Source organism: Notolepis coatsorum (genome assembly GCF_963971535.1).
Source record: "Notolepis coatsorum genome assembly, chromosome: 8".
Taxonomy (NCBI): domain Eukaryota; kingdom Metazoa; phylum Chordata; class Actinopteri; order Aulopiformes; family Paralepididae; genus Notolepis; species Notolepis coatsorum.
Window position 1 is genome coordinate 18,893,685 of NC_140172.1, and position 14,956 is coordinate 18,908,640.

Sequence of the window (14,956 nt, forward strand, 5' to 3'; positions counted from 1 at the left end):
GACTCATAACTTCCTATCACGTTTGAATAATGCTGTAAAGTTAAGTAAAAATGCATTTCAATAGTAATGTATATAAATTAAGAGCTTACCGATTGCAATCCACTGCCGACAGAAGAGACGCAATATTTACTTCCTAGTTCATGACGGCACTCTCTCTCTGCCTCTCTCTCATTTTGCCGAGGGCGGAGCTCGTCCAGCACGTTGTCACCAGCTGTATAAGAGCGCCCCCGCTGGTCATTGTTAACATTAACCACACCAAAACGACTTCATAACGGCAGGCAAACAGCTGTTCCAGGACTTTTCACAGCTGTATCTGTACAGTCTTTTACAGATGTGTGCAAGGGGCAGTGTTTGTTTACTTTCTCAAAGCAAAGAGTGACACACTCCAGGCCACGGAGAAATTCCTGGCAGACGTAGCCCCTTATGGTAACGTAGGATGCTTGAGGTCCGACAATGAAACCGAGTTCACAAACAGAGAGTTCCAATCACTGTTGAGAAGGTACAAGATAAGACACAAGACGTCACGCCCATATCCCCCACACCAGAACGGAGTGGCAGAGAGGAAATGGCGCACCCTTTTCGAGGTGGCTAGGTGTAAGCTAGTAGATGGTGACTTACCTAAGAGCCTATGGCATTATGCGGTGCAAGAAGCCGCTTACACCAGAAACAGGTGCTTTAATAAGCACACGGGCACCACCCCGTATACAGCACTGACAGGAAAGAAGTGTAACCTAGCTAGAATGCACCGATTTGGATCAGTGTGTTATGTGTACCTGCAGGACAGGGGAAAGCCTGAGTCCAGATGTGTAAAAGGACTCTTTGTAGGGCACGACAAGGGAAGCCCCGCTTTCCTAGTTCATCATCCCGGTAAAGGGAGAGTGCAGAAACACATGCTAGTCAAGTTTGTCACAAAGACAACATGTGAGAGCGAGACACAGACAGAGGAGCCAGAGCTGGACTCCAGAGTAAGGTGTGTAGAAACAGAGACACATCAGCCCAGTGTACTTAGCACGGCCGTGCAGGCAGACAGTCAGCCACCCCCAGAGGGCGATGACGAGGAGCACCCGAGGGTGACGTCAAGTGCCCCAAGCAGTGGGAGGTATCCCTCAAGGGACACAAACCCCCAAGGTATCTGACAGACCCGGAAAGGGAGTGACGAGGAGGACAGTACACTTACCACCGTTGATTACTGCTACAGGGTAGTCAGTGGGGTACCCCCGACCTTTAAAGAGGCCACGGTGTCCCCCGAATCAAGTAAATGGGAGAGAGCAACGGATGAGGAGATGAGGTCCCTAGAGGACAACCAGAGGGCAGACAGACAGTGGGAGGGAAATGGGTGTATTCAACCAAGTTACCAGAGGGCAGACAGACAGTGGGAGGGAAATTGGTGTATTCAATCCAGGAGGGTATTGAAGGCCACGACAAATACAAAGTATGGTTCGTAGCTAATTGCTTAAATGCTGAAGGAGGGTACTCCATGTTTAAATACTGAAGGAGGGTGGCTACACTGCTTAAATGCAGGCGGAGGATACTCCAGGTTTAAATACGGGAGGAGTAGAATCCGGGTTTAAATACCTGAGTAAGAGTCCATGTTTAAATACTGAAATGGATCCTTGTTTAATTCCATGTTTAAATACAGAGGTGGATGACTTACCATGTTCTAAATGATTTAATTATGTGGAAAAGATCCTGAGATGTTTTGACTGATGTAAGAGATGTATAGAAAAGCTGTGGGTAGCCTCATTTGTTAGACAACCTGTACTCGCCCTGACCTATGTTTTGTAGTGAGTAAAAATTGTCACAGTATTTTGCTGGCCTCACAGAGAAGCATTGAACTATGTCAAAAACATGTTTTTCATTACCCCAGAGGTGCAGCAGACGAACAGCTGTGTTTCAGAAAGGGCAGCAAGGGTTTAGAGCTTAAAGCCCACAGTGATACTACTAACTTTTGAAGCCGAGTATATGTTTCAAACTATGACAATGCAAAAATGTGTTTATCTAGAACAACTGCTCGAAGTGATGGAGATAACATTATGATATATATTGCCTATTATGTAGTAGGTAGTTGGAATGTATCCTCTATACCGAATATTGTGTTTTTGAAGATGAGGGGCGTTTTGTTAACATCATTTAAAATTGGTGAACACCTATGTATATATGAAGACTGTTGTTTATGAGGGCAACCAGGGAACCATTGTGATTGCTAGGAACCCAGTGTGCCGACATAGATGTAAACATGTCAATATAAAATATCATCTCATCAGATATGTCATCAGAGAAGAAAGAATGACACTGATTTATTGTCCAAACGGACGACAGGGTAGCAGACACTATGAGGAAACCTGTTCCAAATTGAAATTGAAAAGATTTGCAGCGGTCATGCTTAATGTGTAAATATTGACTGCCATACTCTATTGATGTTTTGGATTATATTATTTCCTTTGTAAAATGTTTTTCGGAGAAGTTATCCAGTATGCTAATACAACCCTAAGTGGGAGTGTTGAGGTTAGAGGTTCTATGTAGGATTGTTAGTAACTGTCTAACTGCATATATAACTGTTTCCACTAGAGGGCGCTCTAGGCGGAGCCACTCAAGATACCACCAGGTGGCGAGTATAAATAGAGATGTCTCCTCCCCCTCTACCTCTTTCCCCACCAGCATCTCAGTGAGAGGAGACCTCATGTGCTGCTGCTCATACCATGTGAATGAATAAACCACGCCGCTTAAAGGCTAAAGATAGAAACCATGCCTCTTGACCACATTATTGTCGCCCTATAGCCGGATTCTGTCAACACTCTTGGATGAGACAACTGATGTTTCTCATGTCGAACAAGTGTCCTTTGTTGTTCGCTTTGTCCATCAGATGGAAATCAAGGAGAGATTTTTACAAGTTTGTGATGTGAGTGGAACAACAGCAAAATAATTGGAGAATGTTGTGGTGACATTCCTTGAGGAGAATGGATTAAAAGTGGAAGACATCAGGGGCCAAGGCTACGATTGAGCCGCAAATATGAGCGGAAGCTACAACGGTCTGCAGTCGCGAATTCAGAGCCACAATGAGAACGCTTTATACGTGCACTGCCATGCCCACTGTCTCAACCTGGTCTTGGCGGAGAGTGCCAAATCAAGCCAGCATTTTGTTCGGTTTTTCAATTTAGTTGAAAATCTGTACACTTTCATATCCAGATCTCCAAAACGCCACGCTGCGTTTGTGAGAATGCAACAGACCATGTACCCTGGCCAAAGACTCTGTGAACTGAAAAGGCTGTCTGACACACGGTGGGCGTGTAGAGAAGATGCTCTGAGATCCCTGAAGAAGGTCCTTTCTGCTGTGGTGAAGCTGCTTCAGAACATGGCTGATAGTCATCCACCAGACTCTCCAGCAGGTGATGCCCGGATGCTCTTGCGTAGCATAGATTTTGAATGTATGCTATGCATGGAGATTGCCACACCTGTCTTCAATGAGACTGCCATCGCATCTGCTTCACTTCAGAGAAAAGACCTTGACTTGTCAGCATCATACATCGTTGTGGAGGGAGTCATACAAAGAGTGAAAGCAATGAGGAAGGATGAGGAGTTCAAGGTCCTTTTCTCAAAAGCAAAAGGGCAAGCAGAGGCAGCAGGCATTGAGGTGCCAGAAGAAATACCTGGACAAACAAGACGCAGGAAGGTACCTCAAAGGTACAGGTATAGCTCTCAATCTGCTACGGAGGACAACCAAGTCCAAGACTTGGAGGAGCACTACCGGGGAAAGGTGTTCTTTACCTTTCTTGACATACTCTCCCATGAGCTACACCGAAGATTCAAAGTGAAGGATGACATGCCTACTGGGTCAATCCTATCAGGTCTTCACTGCCTTACCATCTCAAGTCACTGGAAGGGCATGACAAACGACACAGCTGCTGTATCTGTCAGTGATGTGTGCCAGTTTTATGATGTAGAGGAAGAGAATGTTGTCACCGAACTCAAGGTATTCCACTCTTCATATGCTCTCCCCTCCAACAATGTCAAAGCTGCGCTTAAGTGCCTTAAAGACAATGATGTGGAATCTGTTTTCCCAAATATAACCATGCTCCTCAAAACATATGCTACAATACCAGTGACAAATGCTTCAGTAGAGCGATCATTCTCTAAACTGAAGCTGATCATAACCCAGCTCAGAAACCGATGTGGGGAAAAAAAGCTCTCTGATCTTATGCTGCTTTCAATTGAGAGGGATATCCCAATTGATCATAATGAGGTCATTGACATATATAAACAGATGACCAAAAGAAGAATTCTGCTATGACTCCCCCACCCACCATCTCCCTTCCATTGCAGCAATGGAGAGCCAGCACATACAAATCTGTCCATGAAAATATCCAACATATTTTCATTAGAGGTGATAGAGGAGAGGACAGAGGATGGCAGGAGGGAGGAGTCAGGTGGTACAATATAGTAAGTTTAATGGAGAGAATGGGGAAGATAGGGAGGGGGAGGGAGAGAAAGAGAGGGACAGGATGAAAGAAGGAGAGTAAAGGACAGGAGGAGAGAAGGAGAGGAGAGGACAGGAGGAGAGAAGGGGAGTACAGGAGGAGAGAAGGGGAGTACAGGAGGAGAGAAGGGGAGTATAGGAGGAGAGAAGAGGAGGAGAGGACATGAGGAGAGAAGGGGAGGAGAGAGAAAGGAAGAAGCTCAACGGCACTCGAATTAACTTTAACTGTTAAACTGTTTTATGAAATAAACATTTGAAAGGTGCATTGTTCCCTGTGTGTTTTTATCATAGAGGTGTGGTTATACTATTAATCTGGATTGTCTATGTTATTCTAATGTTAATCTTAATCAAGGATGAAGACTATTTCATCATACATGACGCATCATAGCTTTTTGCTCACTGATGGGGTCCCATGTTGTGCAGTAGGTGCCCTTTTTTTCTTTTCGCCCCTGCCCTTCAAACAGCCTGAGTCCGCCACTGATGTTAACACAAGGTCAGTGGTACAATGAAATGTGTTGGATGAGAGAACAGGTCAGCTCAGCAGAGAGTAAGTAAGAGCACTAGGCACATTAGAGCACTCGTCTAAAGGTCAAGTAAGATTGAAAAATAATAACAATAAAGGTAAATGTAGAAAGCCACCCATCACCATGAGTAAATTCCGAACCTGTGTTGAGACAACACTGGGAATGCTGATGAAAGATATCCTGGTTGGTCGGGAGTCTGTTACCAGTGATGTGCTGTACCGCCTTCCACTACTCTCTGTAGTGATGTGTGGGCAGAAAGGTCTCCGTACAGGCTGTGATGCAGGCAGAAAGGTCTCCGTACAGGCTGTGATGCAGGCAGAAAGGTCTCCGTACAGGCTGTGATGCAGGCAGAAAGGTTTCCGTACAGGCTGTGATGCAGGCAGAAAGGTCTCCGTACAGGCTGTGATGCAGGCAGAACGGTCTCCGTACAGGCTGTGATGAAGGCAGAAAGGTCTCCATACAGGCTGTGATCCAGGCAGAAAGGTCTCCGTACAGGCTGTGATGCAGGCAGAAAGGTCTCCGTACAGGCTGTGATGCAGGCAGAAAGATCTCCATACAGGCTGTGATCCAGGCCGAAAGGTCTCCGTACAGGCTGTGATGCAGGCAGAAAGGTCTCCGTACAGGCTGTGATGCAGGCAGAAAGGTCTCCGTACAGGCTGTGATGCAGGCAGAAAGGTCTCCATACAGGCTGTGATGCAGGCAGAAAGGTCTCCGTATAGGCTGTGATGTAGGCAGAAAGGTCTCCGTACAGGCTGTGATGCAGGCAGAAAGGTCTCCGTACAGGCTGTGATGCAGGCAGAAAGGTCTCCGTACAGGCTGTGATGCAGGCAGAAAGGTCTCCGTACAGGCTGTGATGCAGGCAGAAAGGTTTCCGTACAGGCTGTGATGCAGGCAGAAAGGTCTCCGTACAGGCTGTGATGCAGGCAGAAAGGTCTCCGTACAGGCTGTGATGCAGTGGAGAATACATACCAGGGTAAGTAAGTAAGTAAGTAAGTAAGTAAGGTTTATTTATATAGCACCTTTCACAGACCAGGGTCACAAAGTGCTTCACATATAAAAACATCAATAAAGTGCAAGGATAGCAGCATTTTAAAAAGAAAGTAATTAAAAAGTGTGTAACGGACCACTTGAGATTAAACATGTCTAGACAATATCCTTTGCTGTTTACTGAATAATATTCAGTATGTATGTATGCCTTGAAATGACGTGTGGGATTTTACCCGAGTTCGATACCTGTATGCCGATATAAATCTGTCCATATTGGCGCACCGTTAATCAGTACAGCTGGAAGCGCCTGTCAAGTGATGTAGTCGGTCGGCAGCAGGAACGTTTGGTGCATCTTTTTGTATCGCCTTTGTATTCCTTGTCGTGTTACTTCACACAGTAACAAATACGTGAGTCCTCTGCTTTGGTTGTTAGTATCTTTATTAGCTTATGCCTCGCTACATTACACGGGTGTCCATCTTAGGTTCCTCTCGAACTCTCCCTAACCCCCAGTACGGTGGCCTGTACACTCGCGTATAGCGCACACACATTAACATAACACCACATCTCCCTTTCTAGAATCAATGGGTAGACTGCCATTGATTCCCCAGACCTTAGAGGATTATTCTGCCTCTATATCTAAAAGGTCTGTTCATCTGAACTGATCTAAACAATTTCTTTAACGCCATATAAACCATGGGCTATATTAAACATAGCAATTGCTTTCTTTCGAACATTATATCTAAACGAATATATATATAAACATGAAACACATCTTATCTTAACCATAAACCTCTTTCATTCTATCGCAGGAATGTCACTTTTCTTTACTCTCTCTCTACTGTCTCTTACAAGTCCAACCTAGTTGGTTTCACCACACATCTCCCAGACTTGGTTCTGGGAGTAGCTGGTGGTTCCAGGACATCCTGCTCCGTAGGTTCTGCTGCACTCTGCTCCGGTGAGGGCTCCATGGGGACGAGATGGCGACGGTTTCGCCTTAATGTTCCATGGGGTCCATCTATGATGTACGAACGTGGAGTGGGGTGACTGCTGACCACAACTCCAGTTGCACTTTGATCTGTGACCCACACCTCCTTTCCTGGAGTGAGCCTGTCGAGATTTCGCGTACGATGACGCCGGTTGTAGCTTTGTGCATCTCTCATTCTCTTCTCCTCTTCCTTCAGAACCACCGCCTTACTGTCAGGAAGAGTAGGGACCAGTAGAGCAGGAAGCGTTGGCACCGTTGTGCGGAGTCTCCTCCCCATAAGAAGCTGGGCTGGACTGTATCCGTTATGCAACGGGGTGGCTCTGTATGCCAGCAGAGCACGGTATGGGTCGGCTGCCTTTTTCAGGAGGCCTTTTATCGTCTTGACGGCGCGTTCTGCCTCCCCGTTACTCTGGGGATATCTCGGGCTGCTTGTGACATGGCGAAACCCATATGATGTCGCAAACGCTGCAAAGGCCATTCCGGAGAATTGCGGCCCATTATCCGTCACCAGTTCCTCCGGGATACCGTGCCTTGCGAAAATTTACTTCAGGTGGTGGATGACGTCTGTTGATTTTGTGGGAGTTAGCAGAGCAATCTCCACCTACCTTGATGCATAATCCACGACCAGCAGGTAAGTCTTGCTCTCCAGCATGAACAGGTCTGCTCCCAACTTCTGCCACGGTCGCCCCGGGTATTGAGATGGCATCAGGGGCTCCCTTTGGTTCTCTCTCTCTTTGCTGCATGTTCGGCAGTTGAGGACCAGCTCATTCAGCTGCTGGCTGAGCCCGGGCCACCATACAGACTGCCGTGCGCGCTCCCTGCACTTTACCACCCCCTGGTGGCCTTCATGCAGCCTGGCAAGCACGTCGTTTCTCATTGTTGAAGGGATTACAAGCCTGCTTCCCCTCAGCAACAGTCCATCCTCTACTGTGAGTGACGCCTGTTCTGCCCAGTACAGCCTGAGAGCCGGTTCACTGTTGTGTGCTGGCCATCCCTCTGCACACCGCTGCTTCACCTGTGCGCACACACTGTCCCCCTCCAACTGCTCTCTCAGCTCGTCCAGGTAGGCAGTGCTCGCTGGCAGGTTCTCCATTACCATGTCCACATAGATATTTGTATTCTCAAATAACTCCTTCTCCTCTGGTGTCTCTCTCCTCTTCACAGGAGCATGTGAGAGCGTATCTGCAGTCCACAGGCTCTTCCCTGGCACATGTGCAATGGAATAGGAATAGCGCATCAGGCGCATCCGGAAGCGCAGAATCCGTGGAGGGAGATCATCCAACGCCTGAGACCCCAGGAGACTCAGGAGAGGCTTGTGGTCCGTCTCCAGCTGGAAGTGTCTGCCGATGAGAACATTTCTAAACCTCTCGCAAGCCGGGCGGCTACGTGGCGTAGTGGGCAAGGGGCTCGCCACGAATGACGGAGACGCTGGGCTTGCCTGTTCGAGCCCAGCGCTCCACATTGCTTTCAGTTTAGCTGGTCGTTCATACTAATACACATTGGCCGTATTAGGGGGTGGGAAACTGATGGGTGGGGATCGGGCGTTGTGCACAGCGACTCCTACAGGTCGGTTGGTGCGCCTGCGCAGTAGAATCAGGAAGTGTCGGGGGCAGTGGAGAATTATCAGACGTTTTTCCCAATATATTTATCATTATTATCCTTCATTATTATCATGAGTAACATTTATTGTATCAATCAATCAATCAATAAAATGTATTTATAAAGCACATTTCACATGACGCGTGTCAACCAAAGTGCTGTACAGAGGGTAAATACACAAGATACATATAGACAACAATCACACTCCGTTTTATGGGAGGGCACACAGGCAAACACATAGAAAAACAGGGCATGAGTCAGTGAACGGGAAAGGCTAGTAGGTAGAAGTGGGTTTTGAGCCTCGATTTGAAGACATCTATCGAGGGGGCGAGCCTAATGGAGGTGGGGATGCTGTTCCACAGTTCAGGGGCTGCGATAGCAAAGGCACGGCCCCCCCCCTTATTGCATGAGTTAATTATTTTCTGGTGCCGCCTAGTGGACGCACTTTGGAGTACGTATTGCGACTCTGAGCAGGTAAGCTGTCTCTGCGCCGGCGCGTCGCGCTATTTAAGTGACACTCTCAGTCTAGACTGTAAGGTGAAAAGCCCTGTGGGCGAACTCTTGACTGGCCAACGGTACGTAGCATTATATGCGCTGTTAATATCCTCATTTCTCTTTAATTCATATATCTAGTTATTAATTAATGCCGTTTGTTTTCCTTTCCTTTTGTATAGGTAAATAATCTATAGACTGACTAACGTCTGATTGTATGCTGACTGACTAAAACGCTGACTGAATGTACATGCTGACTATAGACCAACTACATGCAGACCAACTAATGTCTGGCTACACTATCCAGAACCGGTTGCTAAATTGCAACCTAACTATCAACAAACTATCAACAGAGGCGACTTGGTTGAACATTACCGATACCATATCGACCTCTACTAACCAGGGGCGGGGCTAGGGGGTGGCTACTTGGGCTCAAGCCCTGAATGTTTTCTGAAAAGCCCCGAATCTATTTAAATATTTTTTCTTTTCTTTTTTTTTTCTTTTTTTTTTGACAATTCATCATTGTTACATGAAAATATGTTTGCACCAGATTTAGCAGAAGCTAATTTCCATCTGTGGTCTATCCAGCTGCTAACTGTATTTGAGTGAGTTAAGTCTTGGTGTTATGGTAGACTCAGACCTAAGCTTTAAATCACAATCAACAAGTTGACAAAAACTTAATTCTTCCACCTTAGAAACATAGCTAAAGTACGGCCATTTATAAATCAAAAGGACGCTGAAAACCAAATCCATGCCTTTATCTCAAGCCAACTCGACTACTGTAATGCACTCCTTACCGGCCTCCCGAAAAAATACGATGATAACTATTTTATTGCAATGCACTATTGCATTATTTTATTCTATTTTACTAACTATTTTATTGCACTGCACTATTTTACTTTGTATCAGTGAATCATAGACGCCTGGCCATAAGAGCATTCGGAGCATCTCTGCTCTCCCACTATTGAACTTGGGGGAGCAAAGGTATGCTCTTGCTCCACCACTTTTTGATCATATGAAAAATATGATATATCCCCCCCCCAATATATAAATCTAACCATAACTACGTTATGGTTAACTGAGTTTTATAGTGAAAAGAGCAGCTTTATTGGTCAAGATTGAAGGCTCTATATTGCAGGAAATTGCACGTACAGGTTCATTAAATAAAAAAAAAAAACTGACCCCCTCCAAACCACCCCTTGCCTGCCAAAAAAATTTAAAGAAAATTTAAAAGAAAATTTTAAAAAAAGGGCACCTATCTGGGCTAAGCCCCGGATCTCCTACAATCCTAAATCCGCCCCTGCTACTAACATTATCCACTAATGCTTGGATGTAAGCTACTACCAACTATCAGCTACAAGCTAACCCCTTGTTTAATTGACCACCTGGTGATTATTGTAACAAAGGATGAGTTGGATGCTGGACATCAAGGTCCAAATAAACGAACATTCTTATAAAGTCCGAATTGTTTCTATGGTTTAAGTAAAGTCATTTCGCCCACACCCTTTCAAGGGGGATATCCAGTTGACTCATTGACTGAGACTGCTACGAGACGGGACGGACGGAACGCAGAAGGAAGTGCCGCGTGGGATACCCCTCAACGTCAAGGTGGAACCAGGACGGAGTGGATACACACGACGGGGCACATTGGAGAGGACGCGGTCAGCTCAAGGGAAGTGAAACGTTGATGTTGACTGCTTATTGGGTTGGAATCGCCGTATTCCGCCCACATGCTGGTTGCTTGAAGTGGTGGGGTCGCCGAACTCCATCCAATGTTAATGCTTAAATGCTAGCCATTAGCCAACCAATGCTAATACTGCTAGCCACCAATGCTAACGCTGTTAGCCAAAGACTGCTAACACTGCTAGCTGCCAATGCTTAACGCTAGCCATTAGCCAACCAATGCTAATACTGCTAGCCACCAATGCTAACGCTGTTAGCCAAAGACTGCTAACACTGCTAGCTGCCAATGCTTAATGCTAGCCATTAGCCAACCAATGCTAATACTGCTAGCCACAAATGCTAACGCTGTTAGCCAAAGACTGCTAACAATGCTAGCTGCCAATGCTTAACGCTAGCCATTAGCCAACCAATGCTAATCCTGCTAGCCACCAATGCTAACGCTGTTAGCCAAAGACTGCTAACACTGCTAGCTGCCAATGCTTAACGCTAGCCATTAGCCAACCAATGCTAATACTGCTAGCCACCAATGCTAACGCTGTTAGCCAAAGACTGCTAACACTGCTAGCTGCCAATGCTTAACGCTAGCCATTAGCCAACCAATGCTAATACTGCTAGCCACCAATGCTAACGCTGTTAGCCAAAGACTGCTAACACTGCTAGCTGCCAATGCTTAACGCTAGCCATTAGCCAACCAATGCTAATCCTGCTGGCCACCAATGCTAACGCTGTTAGCCAAAGACTGCTAACATTGCTAGCCAAAGAATGCTAACACTGCTGGCCACCAATGCTAGCTAAAGAACATTTCATTGACACCCATGCCTTGGCTGTGTTGAACCAAGCAACTACGTTGTTGCTCCAAACGCTGTGAACATTATCATTGACACCTATGCCTTGGTTGTGTTGAACTAAGCAACTACATTGTTGCTCCAAAACGCTGTGAACATTATCATTGACACCCATGCCTTGGCTGTGTTGAACCAAGCTACTACATTGTTGCTCCAAACGCTGTGAACATTATCATTGACACCCATGCCTTGGATGTGTTGAACCAAGCAACTACATTGTTGCTCCAAACGCTGTGAACATTATCATTGACACCTATGCCTTGGTTGTGTTGAACTAAGCAACTACATTGTTGCTCCTAACGCTGTGAACATTATCATTGACACCTATGCCTTGGTTGTGTTGAACTAAGCAACTACATTGTTGCTCCTAACGCTGTGAACATTATCATTGACACCTATACCTTGGCTGTGTTGAACGGTGCAAATACATTGTTGCTCCAAACGCTGTGAACATTATCATTGACACCCCTAAGCCTTGGATGTGTTGAACGGTGCAAATACGTTGTTGCTCCAGACGCCGTAAACTATACTATGAATGGATTAACCAAAGGCTGAAACGGTGCTCATTTACTCTATCCTACTTGTTCACTCTCATTGTGGCCATTTCCAGGTTTCAAGTGAGTGAAGAAGCTGTAGAGGTGCTCACCAACTCTATCCTATTTGTTCACTCTCATTGTGGCCATTACCAGGTTCAAGTGAGTGAAGCGAAACTACGTTAACCCACTATACGGTCCCGTCATTATCTCCTGCTTGGAGCCGTGTCATTGTAATCACTCTGCTACACGCCAACTGTACGAACTGTGCTTCTGACTGTTAACCCCATTGTTTACTACTGCCTGCGACCAGCGACTCAGCCGCAAAATGAGCTCCAGTTGGGGCAACGGCTGACTGGGACAAGATGGAAGGTGTAGATGTGGAAGAGCTGAAGAAGAGGCGTACTGCGGCGCAAACAGCTTTCACAAGGAGAGCCAACCAAGTAGCTGACAATGTTGACACTGCATCGCTAGCGGAGCTTGTCAACGACAAGAAAGCTCTTCAGATAGAGTTTGCGAAGCTCGTTGACACGACGGGGGACTATGTTGGAGCATTGGAGGAGGCCGACGGAACTGCGCATGCTACCGTGATGGCCGACGCCACAGCAAAGAAAGACGGAAGCAAGCAGAGGAAAATGACACTAGAGAAGAAGATCTTCTCGGAGGTATGGTCCCGCTTCGTTCAACCAAAATTAGGCCCCCTTGAAGCAGAGTTTAAGGAGGCCTTGGAAGAGGCAAAGAGGCTCAGCACCCAATGGGCACCCCAAGACAAGAGAGCGTTGGAGGGGAACAAATTGGAGAGAAGACTCAACGCCTTTGAACAAATGATGAGAGAGTGGAGATACCTTCTTCCAACTCCCAACATATCTGAATTAGAGAAGCGGTACAGGCACTTGGACGAGGAAAGAGCAGCACTGATGGACAAGTGGTCGACCCTCCTAGAGCCTGGGGGAAAGGGTGACACTGGATGTGCTTATGAGGGTGAAGAGGATATAAGGACACACAACATTGAAAGGGGCGGTGAAGTAACCAGCCCACTTGATATTTCAAACGATGTTCTGCAACGTGCCGCGGAAGCTAAACCTTCCCCGTCCACCAACGGCAAAAGTGAAGTCCTTCACATCCACTCGTCATCTCCTCAGTAGTCAAACAGAGGGCGCTTCCAAAGACTCTCCCTTACCTTTCGGGAGCCACGAGGGGGCCCCGAAAGCAACCCATCTCCAGCTTGGAGCAAAGACCACAAGAAGTGGACCTCATGAGTATACCGACAGGAGTTCGCTCCCACGGGTAAGACAACCCGGCAGCGAACCCTATCTTTACCAGAGCGCTGACCTCGCTATCATGCCTCAGTTACGAGGTGACCACGCCACGCCATCAGGCGATGAGGGCGCAACGCGGGAAGGTCTCGCTCACCACAGAGCCCACCAGGGGGCCCGACCAAAGATAAAGCTCGCCGCCATCAATCTGCCCAGATTCTGTGGCGACAGAAGGACCTATTGGCTCTGGCGGGATAATTGGGAGGACCTCCAGGCTTTGGCCGAACCATCAGGATTGCCTGTATGCAAATTATATCACCTTCTTGACAGCGTAGAAGAGCCACTGAGAAAGAAACTCGGGCTGGATCGCTGCAGAACAGCGGACAACGTTTTCAGGCTCCTGGACAACCGCTTTGGAGACAGGAGCACAACCGCAAGTCTGATCCTCAAAGGTCTGGAAGAAGTGCCTCCAGTACGGAGTAACCAGCCTAGGCCAATGATTGACCTGGTCCAGGCAGTGGAAACCGCACTGTACGACTTAAAAGACCTTGGGATGGAGGACGTGATCAAAAACCACCTAACTGTTGCCGCCATAAAGAGAAAACTGCCTATAGGCATGAGAGAGAAGTGGATCTCCTATGAGCGTGACCCCGCGAATGGCGTCACTCCCGCAAGTTACTTTGACAGACTCTTGTCATTTCTGAAAGGACAAGAAAGGATCCTCGAGAGGCTAGCACAGTTGGAGATCGGAGCCACCTACGCTGGCGAAAGACCAACCCAGCGTGAAAGGCTGAGCGACAGGGGAGGTGATAGACGGTCATTTACAAGAACGACAGCGAGCGAAGTAAGAAGGGAGCCCCAGAGGGACTCGTGCACCATGTGTGGAGAGGAAGCACATGGGAAAAGACTGTACTTCTGCCCGGCCTTCAAGAAGGCTAAACTACTGGAAAAACGAGCCCAGGTGAAGAAAGCTGGAGCTTGCATCAAATGCCTCGCTTATCACGGGGCCAACGGCCTATGCGAGAAAAGGTTCCTCTGTAAAAAAGATGAGTGTGTAAAGGGGGGCGGCCCTGTCAACCATCATTTTCTCCTCTGTTCCAAGACACAGAGCAGGAACGAGACAACCAATGAGCCCGGCGCTCGTAAAGGGCTCCGAGGCCTTACGGCTGAGCAGGAGAAGGTGGTCACAGAGTTAAAATTGTCCACGCTCCAAATAGAAGCATTCAAGAAAGCCTTCACGAACAAAGCGACCTCCCAAGTGTACGCCAGCAAGAGCCTGTTGGACAAGAGTGGCATAAAAGAATACCCAGTCCTCATGATGCTCATGGACGTCACAACAAGAGGAGGAGACTGTGTTGGAGCGTTGTAGGACCTCGCCTCCGACACCAACTATATCACACACAGAGCCGCCAAGAGGCTCGGGCTGGCCGGCGAACCTATCACACTGGTCGTGTACGGTGTTGGGAAGATGGCAGTCAGAGTCGACACCAAGAGGTATGTGGTGGCAATAAAAGTATGGACCCCGAAGGGGACCTTGAGAGCTCACGAGATGCTCTGCTACGGCCTTGAGGACATCGC